This window comes from Lepidothrix coronata, unplaced genomic scaffold (assembly GCF_001604755.1).
Source record: "Lepidothrix coronata isolate B3197 unplaced genomic scaffold, Lepidothrix_coronata-1.0 Scaffold42, whole genome shotgun sequence".
In the NCBI taxonomy this organism is placed as follows: domain Eukaryota; kingdom Metazoa; phylum Chordata; class Aves; order Passeriformes; family Pipridae; genus Lepidothrix; species Lepidothrix coronata.
Genome location: NW_016690222.1, coordinates 1,848,427 through 1,867,621, shown reverse-complemented (window position 1 = coordinate 1,867,621; position 19,195 = coordinate 1,848,427). Strand labels below are relative to the sequence as shown.

The following is a 19,195-nucleotide window of genomic DNA, read 5'->3' as shown; positions in this document are numbered from 1 at the left end:
ATCCTACATCAGCTATTAGCAACTGCTTTCCCAGCTACTCCTTTTGGAAAAGCAAACAAACAAGTTTTTGTCTGATATGTGTCCATTCCCCTTGGAGTTCTGCCAAGAGTTCATTTGAAAGGAGATTGTAAGGAGCCTCACTGCAGCAGGGAAGAGTAGGTGTTACTGCTTCAGGAACTGCTGGATAAATCCTATGGCTTGTGCTACAAAGGAAGTCAGGCTATATGATTTTTGTAGCAGTTCTTGCTGGCCTTAAAATCTATGCCATTGTCTGCTTCAGCAGGGCTGGCTGACAGCTTAGAGGGCTGTAACGCAGGTTTGTTTTTTTTTTGGAAATGCTGGTGTTTGACTCTTCCTGCCACCCATTCAATGTGAATTTAATTTATGCTACTCAGAAGAGTTCATCTTATGCGCTGAGTTCATATAAACTGCTTTATTTAAATCTAGTTTTAAATATTTTTAAGGACAATACTTTTGTAGCCACAGCCTCTATGCACAGAGAACACCTGTGACATGCTTCTTTGCCCTTCATGTCTGTGGGACATGTCCCTCATCTTCTCAGTAGACCCCTTTTCCTGTACAACCCTTCTGAGCAGTGGGTCCTGAGAGTGTCCCTGCCATATCCAGATGTCCTTCACCAATTACTCCTGCAGCCAGTACTTCGATAGCGGAAAGAGCAATCTTTCTGGGGTCATTATATTCTCTGCCTGCAAAGTGTCAGGCAGCAGTGAGAAGGGAGAAAGTAGAAGTGTCTCCTTTCCCAGCTCTGTAGGTGGGCATGGCTGCCATGGAGTTTAACAGGACTAAGTGAAAATCTGGCTCACGTTGCAGTGTTGGCCACTGCATCTTCAGGTAAGGGAAAAACTCATGAACAGATCTTAGTAACACTTCACAGTTAACACACTAAGATGCTGCCAGATAGACAGGTTTTGTGTCAATGCCTCAACCCAGTCCCAAAAACTAAAGACCTCTGGAGTAACTCCAATTTCCTGTCCAAAGCTCAGCCCTGCAAGGCAGTAGGGTGGCTGTATATCATGAGCCAAAAGTGAAAGAATACAGTGGTCAGGTAACTAGGCTCCATTTGGAGCCTCTCATTTTATTATTTTGCTAAAATATCTTCTAGTTTGATTACTTCAGTCACAGGCTGCTCTGTTTATTTGCTCTGCTGCTAAACTGTGATTTCTGAAATCACTCCCTGTTTGCCCTTTTATAATTCTCAGCTTCCCTAATAACCTTAATTTTCTGTCTCAATTTTCTTTTTCAATGTTAACACCTGCTATTTTATTTTTCTTTGTAAACTGGAAACTCTTATGGAGAAACTCTCTTTAGTAGAGTGGTTATAATGAACTGACATATCCCAATAAAATCCTGTGCTCATATGGAGCTCAGATACTGAGGAAATCTGAAAGAGATGTAGAAGAGTTTTCTATTGAAACAATGAAAAATCATTCATCTTCAGTAATATTATGTAGGAAATTCAACTGAAAAAAGATGGTATAGTCATTTCAGTCAGACTACAGCTTTTGATCTTGCTTGTATACCTGAATTATCAGGGAAGAAAAGAAGGAATCCATTAAGTGCAATTTTCAATGTAATTAATGAAAAATTTATTTAATTTTTTTATGTGTTAAATAATACAACTATATGAACCAGTGACCTGTTTTTCACTCATCAGGGAAGAACTCTTGCTGGGAAATCTCTTCTTTATGCTGTCTCAGATATATGAGGCCCAGCTGTGATAGTTCTCACCATAACACCAGAATAAAAATTAGTTTTTCTTTAACAGGCCTATTTTGTGTTGCAGATAAAACCAGCCTCAGCTTATGTACCTCACTAGATTTCTGTCCAGAATTGTCATCTAATCTTGGTCTCATTTTCTCCTGTGTAAATGTAGTGAAAACTTCCTGACAGTCCCAGGCATCACTCAGTTTGCAGTGAGGATGTATCTGTGAGAACTGTCTACCAAGACTGAATCCTGCATCAGTGCAAATCTTGGCATGATATGTCAATGGCCTGACTCTGGATCTGGGTCAGTGGATGTTAGAGGACATTTTCTTTCTTCTTTTGAGAGTTCTCCCAGTCTTCAACAGGAGTGCGGTCCCATGGGGCACTTGTTAATGTTTAACTTCTCTTGTTAGTTCTGAGTCAGAAAAAGTCAATTATTTCCATTAAGTAGGGTTTGTATCTGGAGTGGATTCCCTCTTCCAGTTGTTTTGGACCATAACCAGTACAGGAAGAGACTTCCCATGTCACCTTTCAGAAAGATGATACAAGAAATTGGAGTGCAGAAGATAATGCAAAAACAATTCATAAGGAAAGTAGTCTCTGTACAGGATGAAAGCAGAAGATTCTCTCTAAGCAGGCACCCTGGAAATAGCTACCTTAATCAATGTACAAATACTCTAACTACACGTGCTTTTCTTTCATGTTCACAGGTCCATCACTGATGTGTGCACATTGCTTGTTATGTAAGAATTTACATAGACTTATAGCTCATCTTCTTAGCATTTGTTTCTACCCTTGCCATTCCTGGTTTAAACTGAGACCAGTAGTATTATGAGTACTTTGAATCTGTGCAAAGAGGGAACAGGAAGCTATGAAGTGGTCTAGTGCTTTGCTCAAGTGAATATCCCCATTATGAACTGACTTCTTAATGTGTAATCAACCCACTCATGAGATAGGCTGAATATATATGATTACTTATTTGTACCAGTAGCTCCAGAAATTCCAGTTCAAGGACTTGGACCTGAAAAGGTAGATACAGAACAATATGAAGTCCTTCTTCTACAAAACAGACACTTTAGATATTGAATAAGTGGTACACATACCTCTTATGAAAAGGCTATTTCCTTTTTTTCTTTATGTCTAGCTCTTATCAGCTTCATTTGACACTCTACTTCTTGCAGTGAAGGGACAGTGAACAGTCATTTCCTATCCACTCATGCCACTTCATCATGAATTTTGGAACTCTATAAACCATGCCGTAGTTTATCATAGTTGATCTTTCTCTGAGCTTTTTCCACTTCCATATGTCCTTTTGTTGAGATGAGGAAACCCTACTGAAAAAAATATTAAACCTGCAGATGAACAGAGTCATAATTATGTTTTTGTCTTGCTTGTTGTTACTGGCATTTGAGTTGGTTTTTTGACTGCTGCTGAGCACTGAGCTGATGCTTCCATGCAGCGGTCTATCATAACCTGAAGCTCCCACTCCAAATTTTGTAATTGTCAGCTCAGAGTCCATCATTTTATTTCACTCTGAAGAGTATTTGTTCTGTTGCAAGCACAGGCCTCCTGTTTCGTGTCTTTTGGCCCTTTATCTGTCCCTGCCAGGTCCTTCCCATTTATGCTCTGGCTGCTCACTTTCTCTAAAAATCATTCATGGGAGACTTCATCCAAAAAATTTTGAGAATCCAGTTGTATTTTTTTTGACTGGCTCACCTGACCCATATGTTAGTTACCTCCAAAAAACTAACAGATTTTGCAAAACATAATGTCTTACTACAGAACTGACATTGGCTCTTCCACAGAAATTGCATTCAGACACATATTTGTGCTTTATTGTAGCCTTTACAAATTTGTGCACTAGAGTTACTAGCTTGCGAGCCTGTTGCTCTCTAGATCCTCCATGGCATCACATTTACTAGCCTTCAGTGTCCATAGTGCCTAAAAGGTTAACATGGTAGGTCATGTACCCCTATCATTGATTCAGCTATTACCTCCTTGTGTTTTCTCAGAACTCTTGGCTAAACACCATCCAGTCCAGACAACTCATTAAAATTGTGCTAACATTACAATAGCCTCTCCACAGTCAGTTATGTTTCAGATGGATTCTCTAAAGCATTGCCTTCCATAAAGGCTTCTAGTGAGGAAATATTATCAGTTTATTCTACAGTGACCTTAGAATCATAGAATGATTTGGGTTGGAACGAACTTTAAAGATCATCTAGTTCCAACCCCCCTGTCATGGGCAGGAACATGTTTCACTGGTTCAGGTTGCTCAGAGCACAATCCAACCTGACCATTTCCAGGAATAGGGCATCCCCTATTCCCTGGGCAACCTATTCCAGTGCCTCACCACCCTCACAGTAAAGAATTTTTTTTTATAATATCTAATCTAAATGTGCTCTCTTTCAGTTTGAAGCCATTTCCCCTTGTCCTGTCACTACATGCTCTTGTAAATAGTCTCTCTCCGTATTTCTTGTAGGCTTCTTTCAGGCACTGGAAGGCCACAGTGATGCAAATATTCATTCTGCTTTTCTGCAACAGCCTTGCTCTCCCTGAATATTCAACCTGTCAGTGGGCTACACAGACTTCCTGGCAGGCTTTTTGCTCTGATGTGCTGAAAGAGGAATTTAGTATTACTTTTGATTGCTTCAGCCAACTGTTCTTCAAACTCTTTTCTTGCCTGCCTAATTATACTTTTACATTTAATCTGCCAGAGTTTATGATCCTTTTTATTTTCTTCATTTGGATACAGCTTCTGCTTTTTGAATGATGCATTCTTAATTCTAATAAACTCTTTTACTTCCCAAATCTTTAGCTCACTGCTTCATCACACCTGCTTCTTTTTATTGTTTCTCAAGTTTTTCCTAACAGACAGTGTGCACTGAAGCTCTGCTTTTAGTGTAGGATGTTCTTTGGTAGTCCCTGTGCTATCTGTAAGGTTTTCATTCTCTCAGATACCTCTTTTAAATTATTTTTTAACAAGTTTCTCCATGTTCATATACTTCCATTTTTTAAAGTTTAGCCCAATTGCGGTGGATTTTTGATCTTTGTTGCTCCAGAGAGGATATTTGATCGAAGTATGTTGGAGTCGCTGCTCTTTAATGATGCTTTTCCTGTGAAATTTTAAACTAGAACCTGCATAATATTCAGCAATATGATGCAAAGTATTTATAAAACCTGACATGAAAAGAATTTAGGGTAATAAGGAGACAGCTCAGGTGCTTGTACCAGTGTCAGTGGGATTGATTTGAAGGCAAAATGGTAGAAGAGGTTTAAGAAAATATTTTGTAGTACTCAACTGTTACGGAATTTATCACAGATCAGGAAAGAGGGTAGTGTGGAGATGGAGTGACTGAGGCAGATATTGCTGGAGGAACAGCTGAGGTCAGTAAGATATGATAGAGTGACTGCAGCAGTATCAAGAACAAGCAGAAGAGAGGAAATTATGAATTAGAAAGGTAATTTTGGTAACAATACTTAGAGTGAATTTGAAGAGTGACCAAACAATATTTTGGTTGGATGGTAATATGAGGAAATAATATGACCTTTTTCCATGCCAATTTATTCATGCAAACTCAACTTCCTACATGCAAACTAGGTCAACATCTTGAAGGCGTTTGGACAACTGGGCCCTGTATCTGAACCAGATCATATATTAAAAACTGATTCAAGCCCCGTAAAAGTTAACCAGAATAATGTGTGATAGAAATTAAGGATTAGAAGTTGTGAGTAGGACTGATGGTCTTGAAAATATACCAGAGTCCTGTGATGCCATGAGATTACTTGTGTCATACTGCCTAGAAGATCTTCTAGGAAAATTAGCAGAAAAACCTCAGGTCAGAAATGGTAGCAAAAGGCTAACCCTTCAATTAATTAAATCATTGCAGATGAACTTTCTTTATGCAAAGGGAGCAGGTAATTTTGCATTGCTGTTTTGCTTATGTGGGCTTTATTCACTGAGGAAATGTAATCATCAGTCCAGGCAGTGCTTTTCTCCTTGCCTCCCAGCCCCTAGCTTAGAAATAAATGTGTGCAGAATGGATGTGTGTAGTAGTAGCTATATTCTTTCCCCCTGATTTATTTGGTCCCATACGCGCTGAATACATCAGGCATTTGTTTAAGTGTATCTTTCCGGGTAACTGTGGACTGAAGGAATATTGAATTTGGTATAATACGAATCTCTCAATAAATAAAAAGTCTCCCACTAAATCTCTCTTTATAAAGGCTGAGAAGAGAGATCTGTAGCATTCCACCTGCGTATGAATCGATTTCAATCAGCCTTTAGGAGACTTCAGGCTGTGTTAGCTGTAGGATAGCACAGCACAGCAGCGAAACTGCCCTCATGTCCCTTATTGACAGGTTTGTTATGAAACATGGAATATTTAGATTGAAGAGATTCATCCTAGTACTGCAGATGCCCAGCCCTACTATCTTCCCTTCAAGTCTACTGTAATGCTATCCACAAGTACACCAGCTTCCCCACCACATGCAACAGAATACCAGCTTCTCTAGATAAGCCGCCTCTGGAAACTAATTAGCTCTTTAAGGGAGAGAGGCTAGAGGAATTATTTTCTGGTTACTTTTTTTTTAGAGCAATTTCTGTATTTAGGAAAATGGGCCAACTTTCCCATTTCAGAATCCTCTGATTCAGATACGTGCAAGGTGAGAGGTTAGAGGCTTTGTGGTTAATGAGCGAGGCAGCCTCTGATTTTTACACTAATTGAAGCATTTACATTTTTTAGCAGAACTAAAATGCAAAACTAACACATTCCATGGAGATTTATAACCCCACAATGGATTCTCCTATCCTCTCTCCCTTAATTATCCCAAATTATCTAAATGCTCATGAAGAAGAAAGAAATTAATATTAATATTCCATTTAGAATATATTCTAAAATGCAGGAGAAAATGGAGGCAATAATAATGATAAAGAGGGTAGCTGAGATGATTTGGAATATATAATCTTTCTTCTCTTCATTTCAGCTTTCTTATACTAGATTAAGCCAGGAAAACTCAGTCTAGCATTCATTTAGCAAAGCAATTTTTGTGCTGCATTGACTTCCAGTACATAAGTAAAACCTTAGTAAAATATTATTCTGTTTGTTAAATGTAATATTTTGGCTTTGTGCCTTGATCAGAAAAAAAACTAGGGGAAAAAAGTAATTGGATAGCTCTTTTTGAATAGTGTTTGTACATAGGGGGCAAATACATAGATATGACTTGTCACTGGAGAGTCGAGAGGAAAAATTGCAAGAAGAAAAGAGCAGCTATAAACTGGACATTAAATGAAGCAGAAATTATAGTTCATGTTGAAAGAAAGGAGGGAATTACAGTTATCAGAATACAAAACAGTGGGGTCAAACTAATTAAAAGCTATAAATGTTGAATTTGTGTCCATGGGCCATAGGTCAGAGGAGAGGGTCTACTTGCATGAAACAGACAGAGAGTACTGCAGAGAAGGGTGGAAGAGGAAAAGGAAGAATGTCTCATCATTTGGATAGTGAGACCCAGGTACGTGGTAAATGTCCAGTTAGCCACTGACTGACTACTGTTATGAGTTACAGATCTGTAACTGGCCTTTACTGCTTAGAGATGGCCCACAGCTGCTGCCCCAAGTTCCTTGCTCCCAGCTCTAGGGCATTGACTTTGGGCTCCCAGTGCCTTGGAAGTTTGTAGTTATAAGTCATGAGTGAAGGATTGGCTTAGTTTTGGTTTAGAAGTGGCCTAACATGGAAAATAGCCTTGAGAAATGATCCTTGATGATGGGATACCATTCACATTGAACGCAAAAGTATGCCCAAGTTCAGCTTTAAAATTGAAAGCAGATTATCAGTCTGAGTCCCATAACCACTTTTTCATCTTGTTCTGTGTAAATTTGTTCAGTGTTTCCACTCACTGAGAGGAGCCAGAGACTTTCAAAGGACCCACCGTGTGTGAGGGTCTTGGGTTACACTTGTCTTGGTGTTATGCTGTGGGCTGCATTTAGAACTATGTATCTCATGAAGTAATGTTTGATTTCTTAGACAATATTTTGTGTCAAAACTGTAACTTTTTAAAGGAAGGAGGGATATAAATAACTCTCCTATGCTTATAAACCCGTTTTTTCTGTCTTAGTACAATGTTGGCAGGTTGCTGTAAGGGTAGAAGACATCAACTACATTGAATCCCATCTGCAAAGCTGTTGCATACGGCATCACATATTGGGCTTGAGGATGAATTGTGGGTGAAAAGACTGTCATATTAAAAAAAAACACTGACAACAGAGAGTGATACTAAAAATAGGGAACAGACTTGAGATCAGCTGTGAAAAAAAAAATCCATTTTACTGTTGCTTTTTAGCTTGAAAAGAGCCTTTACTTTTTTTTGTTACACTTTGCCTGCTCTGTTTTGTTTGCTTAGACATGTTTGTCTAAGCAAAGACATGTTTGTAAGGCTCAAGACATGTTTGTAAGAAGTATTGAGACATGGAACTAAATCTAGAAATATATAGAAATATATCTTTGTGGGCAACATCCAATACACACCTGATACAAATTGGCTGACACAAGATAAACTGTTGAATGTCCTTGCATGAGAAATTAAAATAATTTGTTTAAATTATGGAACAACTGATTGCTAAAAGCATCGTATGTCCAAAAACATCTCTTATTGACTCCACAATCACTGAAAATTTCTGCAGTAGTCATAAAGGATTCTGCATCTTAGTTACATTCCTCATTAATTTTGTTCATTAAGTAAGGGATATGAGGCTAAAATTAGACAATTTTGTTATTAAAACTGCAGTTTGATTTCCAAATATCTTTTTGTTTTGCTATGTGGCAAACATTTTATGGATTGTTTCTTTGTTCATCATTTAATGAGCAGCAATATTCTGCAAACTGCCACAGAAGAAAATAAAGCATACAAAGGATGAGGAAAGAAATAAAACAGTACATGCTATAAATTGAACAAAGTAAATATAAAGTATCTACGCATGCTTTTTATTACATGTCTTTCTCTGTATTGCTCTGGGTGAAAAGAAATACTCTACTTTTCTTCTTGTTTTCATTTCCTCACAGCTATGTCCTTTGCATCACATATCAAGTCTGCAATGGTGCTCATTTGCAAGAAAAGTGCCACATGCATGTGCACGATGATCTGATTGTGAAAGATCTGCCTTCTTTCCTTTTTCTGGAGATCCCAAAGGCCACATTTGTCTTACAGTCACTTTGCTATGAGTGTAATTAAATGTAAAGGACTTTGGGATGTTCAGCTGTATTAAGTATTGCTATTGAAATGCAAGTTGTTTTTCTGCAGAAAAACACTAAAGGAAAAAGCCAAATAAACAGCAACAAAAAGCAAATGAAAAGGTTTCTAGGGATAAAAATGTGAACACTGTTAGATAAATAAAACATTAGAAAGAAAGGAAAATACTTCCGGAAAACAAATCAATAAGATTAAAAAAAAAAAAAGATTCATTTGAGAAAGTTGACAGGTTTGCAGAAATTTCTAGCTTACAAGGTATTTGCAGAGAGAAAATATGATGAATCAAGACACTATCATCAAAGTAAAAACCCTAGGTATTAAAATTTTAACTCTAACTTGTAGAGAGTCCAAATCTTTTCCTCTGTGACATAAATTTGCACAGGCAGTAGAAGCTTCCAATTACAGAGTTTCTTCTGTATTTTACATCCTTGGAATAGTGTTTGTCCTTTCATAAAATGAGTGTGAGATTCTGTCCTTCCCAATTTATGACTTCTATATGACACATTAAGAACTGGAATTATTTATAAAAACAGAAAAAAATATGGCTTAACAAGTTCATTGATGGATAGTCTTATTTATTTACTGCAAAAGGACACTTCTATCATGTTGAAACAGTGACAGGGTTTACCCTGAGCTGTCATTTGGCTGTGGACTAGTCCCTAAGTATTCAGCCTTCCAGGTAAATGCCCTGATCACAAGGCAATAGAAGTATAGGAATAATCATGTAATTTTTTTTCTCTCTGTTGGTTTTGGTAGTTCGGGGCTAATACCACACAATAGGGAGCTGCATGGAGGGCTCCTCTTCCAGGGGAGCACTCCAGCCCTTGCACTGCTAAGTAGGCAGTCAGAGAACAAGTATCAGCACATCCTACTTCTCTTCGCTCTTTTTGGAAAGGGAGTCTGTGTCTAAAACCAGGGACGCTCACCTGGTCCTTCTTCCATCCAGGTTGTTTTAGGATGTTACAGCTCAACCTCCTTGTAACCCTCCTCAGCAGAGGGTCCCAACTCCACAAGATCTTCTGAAGGAAATTCTGTGTTGGGGAGGTGGGGGGCTGTGTTTGAAGCAGAGCAGAGGCACATGTTGTGTTCTGCCTCCAGCTCCACTAAGTGCCTCTTTTTTTTTTTTTCTTCATTGAAAGTGTCTGGAAAGTAAGTGAAACTTATCAAAACAGTTTTGCTTCACTAGGGACCTGGTGTTTGCTATACATATATTTTCCAGAAAACTTAATAGCCCCCCCCAAATATCAATAAATGTTCTCCGTTAGACTCCTAGCTTTGTGTCAGTCTTGAGTGATGGTTTCTCATCAAAATTCATGTTCTGAAGGTCCTGGATTTGCTTTAGCTTTTATGGCTTTCCCATACTGGACCATATTAACTCCTCTTCTGATCTTCCACTGTCCATGCTGAATTGAAACTAATAGGTTAATGTCCCCGTCTTTATAAAATGTTTGTACTTCTCAGGTTTGGATTGTTACGTGTTTGTGGTGGGTTGACCTTGGCTGGACGCCAGGCGCCCACCCAGCTGCTCTATCACTCCCCTTTCCAGCCGAACAGGGGAGAGAATAAAGTGGAAAAACAACTCTTGGGTTGGGATAAGGCAGTTTATTTAAAGCAGAAAGCGAAGCGGAAGCTTGCGCATGCAAAAGCAAAGCGAAAGATAACACGGTTTATTCTCTACTTCCCGTGAGCGGTCATGGTCGGCCAGTCCCGAGAAGCAGGGCTTCAGCACATGTAATGGTTCCTCAGCAGGCAGCCATTGGAGACAATGAATTCCCGCCTTCCTGCTCCTTGGCTTAGCTTTTATATCTGAGCTGATGTCATATGGTCTGGAATATCCCTTTGGTCAGTTTGGGTCAGCTGGCCTACTTGGGTCCCCTCCCAGGATCTTGCCCTCAACTGAGGAAGGAATGTCACAGTGCTGATGCTGTGCTCAGCAGTAGTCAAAACACCGGTGTGTTTTCAACACCCTTCTAGCTACCAATGCAAAGCACAGCACTGTGAGGGCTACTATCTGGAAATGAACTCCAGCTCAGCCAGACCCAATACAGTGCTGAATGCCAAGGAATAACAGAAGTTTGAATTGCCTTTCAAATTTCCAGTTACCTTCTGCACTTTTAATTATTTCTGGTAAAATGTCTCAAATGTATCAACTAACCTCATCTTAGAAGTTTAATTTGATGAAAACTTGATCTTCTACCTGCTTTAAAGGATACATATCAACAAATATTTCCATGTCAGGAGGACTTCAGAGCAAGAAGTTGAACTACTCTTTCAGATTGTACTATTCTTCTATGTTTTGCTAAAACTTGCTCACTTTGGGCTAAAGTGACTCACCTGACATTTGATAGTTAGTTTGAGTAATGCTGTGCACTCCCACTTTTTACTGGGTGTCTGAAATGTTTGAGGTAAAACCTGGCAAATTCTGAATGTTAGTTTTGTGTTTCCTCTTTGTTTGGGGAATCTGGTGTATTTGATTTCCTGAAACACATATCTATAACCTCTTAAGAAAACATGTCTCACATGGTTGCTTTACTTCCACCCTAGACTGAAATGCAGTAGGAAGATGGGAGAAAGCCTTAGCTGAGTTGAAACTAGAGAGAAAAGGAGAAACACACTTGCACCATTGAAACCTGGATCCATAGAAGGTAGTTTTTATGGTAGCTTTATTTTTCATGTGTTTCTAATAACCTTCTCATTTAATCTTATTGTGAATTAGGGGAGAAGATGTACTACCATGAATGCCAGTGCATGGTCTAAGCTCCAGCTTTCTTTATAACTTCCATTATCACAATGGACCTTCATTGGCCTGAATTGTTAACATTCTTATAGGAACGATAAGACTAAAATGGTTCTATCTGCCTTTCAGTGATGTGTGAATCGACAATCAAATGATTGATCAATTTTTCTGTACTTCAATAGCTTCTTTCAGCTTGATTTACTATATAAAACGCAGCAGTTCCAGTTAACTTTTCTAAGGGATAGGTAAAGTAAATTAGGCAATTAGACCTAATCTTAGATTTAAAAATTGAAAAACCATCAGCGTCTCTGTCTTGCAAAGAAAATACATTTCAAAATCTGAAAATAATAAATCTTTTGTAAGAAAAAAGTATCCTTACAAAAGAAAACTCCTGTAGTCCTGACAGCTAGCCTGTGAATGGCTTTCATGAATTTCTAATCTATTTTTCTTTTGTTCATTTTTTTCAAAAAAACTTTGGGCTCTAGAAGCTTTTAAGAAGGAGAAGTTTTGAAAGTGGAGCAATAGGAAGTGCTAAATATTTTATTAGTGATTTATGATAACATGCTTTTACTTTATTCCTTTAATAGAAAAAAATCATGACAGTTAGCAAAATGATGAGGATTAATGTATGAAAATGTATTGCACGGCAGCCTCTGAGTAATGTATTTATAAACAGTTGCTTTAAAAAAAAAAGTATGTCAAAATAAATTACAAGAAGACTAGGAAATTACTGTAGTCAGAACAAACAGAATACATGGTCCATGAGTTTTTTTCTGTAACGTCTGCTGCATCCTGACTGAGATCACCCAGCCTTCATCTAGTTCCCTCTCTCACAGGAATGTCATGTTACTTTTGTTCACCTCCTTGGTTGAAAGGAGAGTAAAGCAGGTGAGCCTCTGAAGATTTTAATGTAGGAAAAAAGCTATTTAAGTTAGGTTTCATCCCAAATCTACTTTTCAGTTTATTTAATCCTTTTTGCAGCTGTTGGTGAACCCGTGCCCTTCATGGTCTGCAGGTAATCATTCACTTTTTAACACTAATACAACCAGAGTTATATGTTCTACATGATCTGTCAAAACTAAGAAACAGTGAAGAACTGCAGAAGGAAAAAAAAATACAAAGAGAAATGTAAAAAGTGAGACAGAAACCATCAAAATAGAAAAGTTGAGGCAGACAAAGTCTGGGTAACCGTTTTGACAGGCTGACAGGAAGCCACTGTCTTTATGCTGTGAGGACTTCGTCCAAATTTCACTGGTGGCAGTAGAATGGCTTCAGCAGGCTTCGATTCAAACCTAATTCAGCCAATTTATTGAATGATTTCTTCATTTTTGTCACACCAGTCTTGTTGCTGAGCAGGGATGAGGAGGAAGAGGACAAGGGGAGGCTAAAGGAAAGCTGACCACACAAATGTAATGTTGGAAGCATTAGACTGCATGGGGTGGTTCAGCCTCCACAAAGAACCAAACTTATTCCCATGGAAACCAATGTTCGAAGATGAATAAGTAGCCTGGCTCTCAGCAGCTCCCTTTCCTTTTTTCTCTTTTCTTCTCTCTTGGCATGTTTTGTTGTTGTTTTTGGTAAAGGGAAAGAAAGAGTCTCTTCACCTCCAAGCAGCTTGAGAAAAGACTGGCAACATTCATTCCACTAATAAGCTGGCAATTAATGCAAAAAGGAATGTCCTGGATTTCTCAAAGAGATGTATTTTTCAGCAGGAGCTAGTCAAGATGTTGATGAGGTTTTTTTTTTTTTTTTTTTTTTCTCTCCTTGTTGTTGTTTTGTTTTATTTAGCTTTGTTTTGTTTAAATGGAAAGTACACTTTCTGGAAAAAGGGGGCTGCTAAACTGGTGTTGTAAGTCTGCCCTCACGTGTTGGATTTTAACTCTTCAGGAGAGAAAGTATAAGTAAGCTCAAAGGAATCCACCAAATATATTGTGGCACCACCCAGTACAGATCCTGAGGACTGTGGGTTTTTTTTAATTCTGAGGTTTACATACTGATGTAGGCATACCAATGGGTTACACACACAGGGAATACACAGAGGTATGCACTATCCATTTGATGTAGCAGATATGGGTCATTATAATTCCTGCACTAAGTAGATAATGAATTCAAAGGGATTGTTACAGAGGTGTTGCTGATGGTATCAATGTTATAATGTGTTGCAGCTATTGACTGATATAAAAAGAGGCAGTCAAAGGTGGGCTGAAAAGCATGAGTATTATCAACTTTTAGTATGTAAGGAAGATACTCTCAGTCTCAGAAGTCTGAAGGAAATTCTTTACATTTGGCTTCTAGTGAGGACAGTTTCTGAGAATACGAAGTGCTGCAGGATATAGCATCATATGGTAAATTTCCAGTGTGAGTCAGCATGAATCTGTGCCTAGATGGGGCACAAGTGGTTCTGCAGGCTTTGGAACTAATGAAGCCAGGTATCCTGCAGGCTTGCACCTGCAGCTGACTGACTCTGGTGTCTCTGAAAGTGTCAGTGCCCACTGAACTTTTGGTGTCATAAGCGTGTACAGAAAAGCTTTTCCATCCAAAGGATGTGTGGATCCTCTGGTAACTAAATGATGATCTCATGCTGCAGCCTTTCCTTTAGGAGGGAATACATTTTGGTTGCTCTTTCTTTCCCCTCTCCAGACACCTGTTTCAGTAAAACTTACAGCAACATAATTGTCTGTCCCTCTATTCCACTTGGCTGATATCAGCCAGTAGGCTCAAAATTATTAGGGAAACCAGCCAGACAAGATGATTGCCTAAGCCTCATTTCCTTAGGAAACTTGGCTTAAAAGTTAATATTAGCAATAACTTCTGAATTGGAACTACACTGTGCACTACAGAACTTCAGTGTGCATTGAATCTCTATACGCCCAAGTGCAGATTGGTGTGTTGCTCCTATTGTACTTTTGCTGTAAACTTTCTCCTGGGCCTTGTTAGCAAACAAACCTCCCTCCAGCTACTGTGGGGGTGAATGGCCATAGCAGTGTCCTCAGCACTGGGACACTGAATGGGAGAGTCGGAGTCTCGTTGTTCCTTGGTTTACCCACTGGTGTTTTTGGGGTGTCAACATCTGCTCAGCAGAAAGGAATGGAGGCCAGGTTTTCCCTGGCCTTCTGCACATTTTGAATCTGCACTCAAATCAGCAGTTTGCAGTGGGTTTCATCTCCTGTTACTGAGTAATTAATTTCCATGGCAGTTTTTAAGAAAGTCTTTTAAAAGACCCTGAAAATATGAATGCCAATTTGGTTTAATGTATCTATCTGGAGTCCTTAAATTGTTTTTTAATTTAATTTTTAAAGTTTTATGTCTTCTTTTTAGATAATGATTCATGGATGTGCAGTGTGAGAAATGTGTTTTCTGCTGCAAAGGTTGGAAACCTGGGTCTCCACTTTTTCATTGCTGCCTATGGTCTGCATTTTTACCTGCACAGTGTTGTTCTTACTATATATCCCCCTTTTCTCTTTCCCTTTTCTCAGAACAGTGCTTAAGAAATTACATTTATCTTTGCAGAATGCTGAAATGATTTCTGTAGGAAAAAAAAAAGCATATTTCACAGCATTTCACAGCCGACTTCCTTCTCCGTCTCTATCACATGTGGTCAGTGATAGTCACCTCACTGAGATTCCTTCAACTCAGAGTGTGTTTAAGAAATTCCTTATATACTAAGAAAGGCACATGGCCAAAGCTGCCTGTGCTGAGATTTTGGCAGTGTGAATATGAAGTGGGGCAATGGCATTATAACTGCTTTCCAGTGTGAGCTCATCTTCAGTATTTTGTTTTATCCTGAGGCGTTGACCTTTTTATTATCAGCCTCTCTGAAAGGAAGGATTACAACCATGTCTTGTCTGTGTCTTGTTTATGCTTTATATGTGACTCAAAGTTCTGCCAGAAATTTAGTGCCATTTTACTGCGTGGTTTTACATTCTACCTGTGATGTACTAATTATCGGGGTGTGACAGAGCACTTATTTCCTATCATAAACCGGGGCTGTTATCCAGGAATGAAATTTTGTTTGAGTCATGAAAGGATGTAACAGTATGAAATATTCTCCAAGGACCATATTCTGATCCTGTTGATGTTGATCGGAATGTTAGTTTTGTCTACACTGAGTCACATAATGAAAGACAAGACATTACTATTCCTGCTTCTATTTTATTTTTTTAAGAGCCATTTCCCCACAGTGCTGTGAGCACTGGACACTTGTATACCTCAGCTGAATACGTGGTGCAGCACTAGCATAGGATACTTAGTTTGGTAGGGAGCCACATTCTTTGTGGATGTAAATTAGTGTAGCTCCTTTCACATCAGGGACAGTGCACTGTTTTATATTATGGGGAAGTCTTGCTCTCAGATTCAAACCGCCATTTCCCCCCCCTTTTAGAAGGGAAAAAGCAAAGAGTCTCCTCTTGTAATCCATTCATACTAAGGGGAGGATGGGAGGAAAGAAATAAAACAATCTGGAGACTGTGTAGTTGTTTCCTAGTTCCCTACTAGTAGCACACAGTTAACGCACATGACTTAATGGGAATACACTTGCACTCAGCCACACTTGCCTACGGCAAAAAAGATAATGAAGTATTTCTGCTTATACCATCAAAAGCCTTCACTTGAATGGAGAAGTACAAGTAGGAACCAGATTCAAACCAAGAGCAAGGGTGAACAGAGGGTAGCCTCCAGCCTGGCCAGGGCTCCTTAACGCTGCACAGTGACACTGGCTGTTGGACACTTAGGCATCATATGTTTGAGCTGCACGTTGCTGTTGCTATCAGTGTTTCATAAATTCACAGGCTGATGGCTATTTCTTTGTCCCTTGTGGAAGAGAAGATAAAATTTAGAGACAAATGAAAAAATTGGTCTTTTTGGCCAAATTTCAGCAGGCTAGATAGCCCACAGTGTTCAGAACATGTGTGATATTATATTATAGACATTTCTGGTTGTAAGAGCAGAATTCAACCCTAAACTCAGGTACATGATTAACATGAAGCCAGAATGTCCCACCATACTTTTATGGCACTGGAATGCAAACTTTGATTTACAGTTCCAACTTTTCTTACTGATATCCTCCCTTCCCTTATCCTCCTGAAAAAAAAAGTGTTTTCATCATTAACTTCTATCTTAAGTGTCTCTTTCTGATCTTCTACAGACTGAACCTTGGTAATTTTCAAGGAAATAGATGGCCTTTCTGTTCCATATATCCTATAATTTATTGGCTTCTTGCACCTGTCAAATGCCACATTTCCTCCCTCTGGGAGCATGCCAGCATGCCCCTGTTCATGCTGTTCATGTAACCCTCCTTCCCCTGTAACTGGAGAAAGAGATAAAGCTACAGGTGTCAGTTAAACCATGGCTGTTTCTTTGATCTTTCCTAGATATTTTCTTATTGGAATATTTCTTCCTAAGTGTTTTTCCTGTGTAACCTTACTTTCAAATAGAGCATTTGTTTTGTTTTCAGTAGGCTTGGAGCCCCAATTTTACCTGTGTACCTGTGAAAAATGTAAGTGAATCCCCTGATCTCAGTAGATCATGCTGGGTTAAACCTCATCCACACAGTGTTTTGGTCTCCCTGTCATCTTGTTCAGAAATAAAATCCCCATTTATGAATAACTCTTAAATGTGTGCTTCAGATCCACTCCTTATTTAAGAAAGCACTCAGATACCTTCCTGAATCAGGAATAAAGAAAATAGTCACTTTTATATAAGCTATTGATTTTTTTAACAGGACAATTTCATGATTTAAAAAAAATCAGATCTATTAAAGAAAAAGCAGATCCTTACTTACTTTCTGTTATTTCCTTTGTCAGGACTAGAGCTCTTTCTAACTGATGTTCTGTAGCTGAAACAGAAGATGAGAGTATGAAGCTCGCATTATTGAGGAGGCCATTTCCTAGTGCTATTCAAGAAGCTGGACATAGTCACCGCTAGCTCTCTCTGCATCACCGAAATGCAAACAGTTGGGCTCATCTCTGTGCCTTCCAGTGCAGACTTTCAGACACCTTAGTAGTAATAAATCCTAAAAAGCACATTTTTAAAAGTAATGCCATTAGCCACAGCTGGCATTTGCACAGCATGATCTGGACATCTAACCTGACCACTTTTAATTTTTGATTCTGATCCTTCCTTCTCCCTCTGGTTCTCCTGCCCTTGCAAAAAAAACTCTGCTGCCTGAGTGAAATGGTTGGAGAGTGTCTGTGTTTCTAAAATAAATCAGTACTTGTGAGGTTCTCAAGAACTCTGAAAACATTTCTGCACAGATCTTTTTTTTCTCCTTGCTTATGCTTTCCTTTCTTTCCATGTCAAAGCATTCATGTTGGGGCAGAGCCCAGACCATTTATTTCAAGTTTTCTTTTGCTGCAACTGGCAATGCCTTTTAGTCCCTGCATTGCTGAAAATGCCCCTGGACAGTATGGCAGACCCAGAACAAGCTCCCTGGGCCCTCCAGCCCCCAGTCCCATCTCCTTTAACCACCCTCACCCCCCCCACCCTGCCCTTCCATGAGCCAGGAGGACCATATAGCACCTCCTGCTTCTGCCTGCAGGAGCCTTCAAGGTATATCAGTGTGTGTGTGTGTGTACACATGCATGTATATTCTAACCCTCTATGTAATGAATTTCTTTACTTTGATACCCCTCATGCATCAGAAAAGGTGGCTGGGCAACACAAGCCAGAGGTTCATGGTAGTGTGTTTTCTCATCTCAGCCTATTGAGCTATTGTCTTTAAAATATTTCTTGTAACATCTCTTTGGAAGTACATGTTTTAAAAATGGAAGGAGGATCTATGAGCTTGCTGCTATGTTTATTCAATTCTCAACCCTCCAAACACTTGAGAATTTGAATTACTCAGCTAGGCTTAATGAGGCTGACTCAGAGTAAAGTTATGTGCATAAAAGCCAGGGACAGGACGCCTTGATGTTATGCATTTTTAGGAGGTTATGGGGTTTTTGATATTAATTTTTATTACTGAGCGGTCTGAAGGAGAACTCAGGCTGTACCTGATTACATCAGGGCTTGCTACTACTTACCTTGCCGCAGAGGAACTCCTGGAATGTGGAACTTTGTTTGTGGAAGCACTGCCATCTGTCAGTGCAGATCTGAGGGCTCCAGGTCAGCCACTTCAAACTCAAACCTTGCTAACAGCTAACGCTGCTACCTCTGTGTAGGTTTGTGCTGCTAACCTCTAAGCTTTTTGATCAACAGCTTTCCCTTTGCCGCCATTTTCCATTTAGTAGAATGGGGAAAATTACTTTGGATATTCAAAATGGCCAGCATGAAGCATCACCATGGGCCATACTGTGATCCCTAAGTGGATCACACAAAGAAAGGGGTAAGAAAATTTGACTAGTCTAAAAGCCTGACCATTTTCCCCTCCCAGCTTGTTTGGGATTTAAATGTTGGTTTGTGGGTTTTTTTCCTTCTCTTGAGTTGCCTTTGACCCTCTTTTTTCTGATCCTGAAGAGTGTGAGAAGGCAAATTTGCTTGTGGCCTTAA

The 19,195-nt window shown here is 39.2% G+C and overlaps 1 long non-coding RNA gene across 1 annotated transcript in view; it reads left to right on the top strand.

Moving 5' to 3' along the window:
• The first annotated feature begins 18,811 nt into the window (after positions 1-18,811).
• Positions 18,812-19,195, top strand: part of LOC108496715 — a 29,661-nt gene continuing 29,277 nt past the window's right edge. The window contains exon 1 of the long non-coding RNA XR_001874551.1: positions 18,812-18,867. This is a non-coding gene — a long non-coding RNA (uncharacterized LOC108496715). The remainder of the gene's footprint in view (positions 18,868-19,195) is intronic.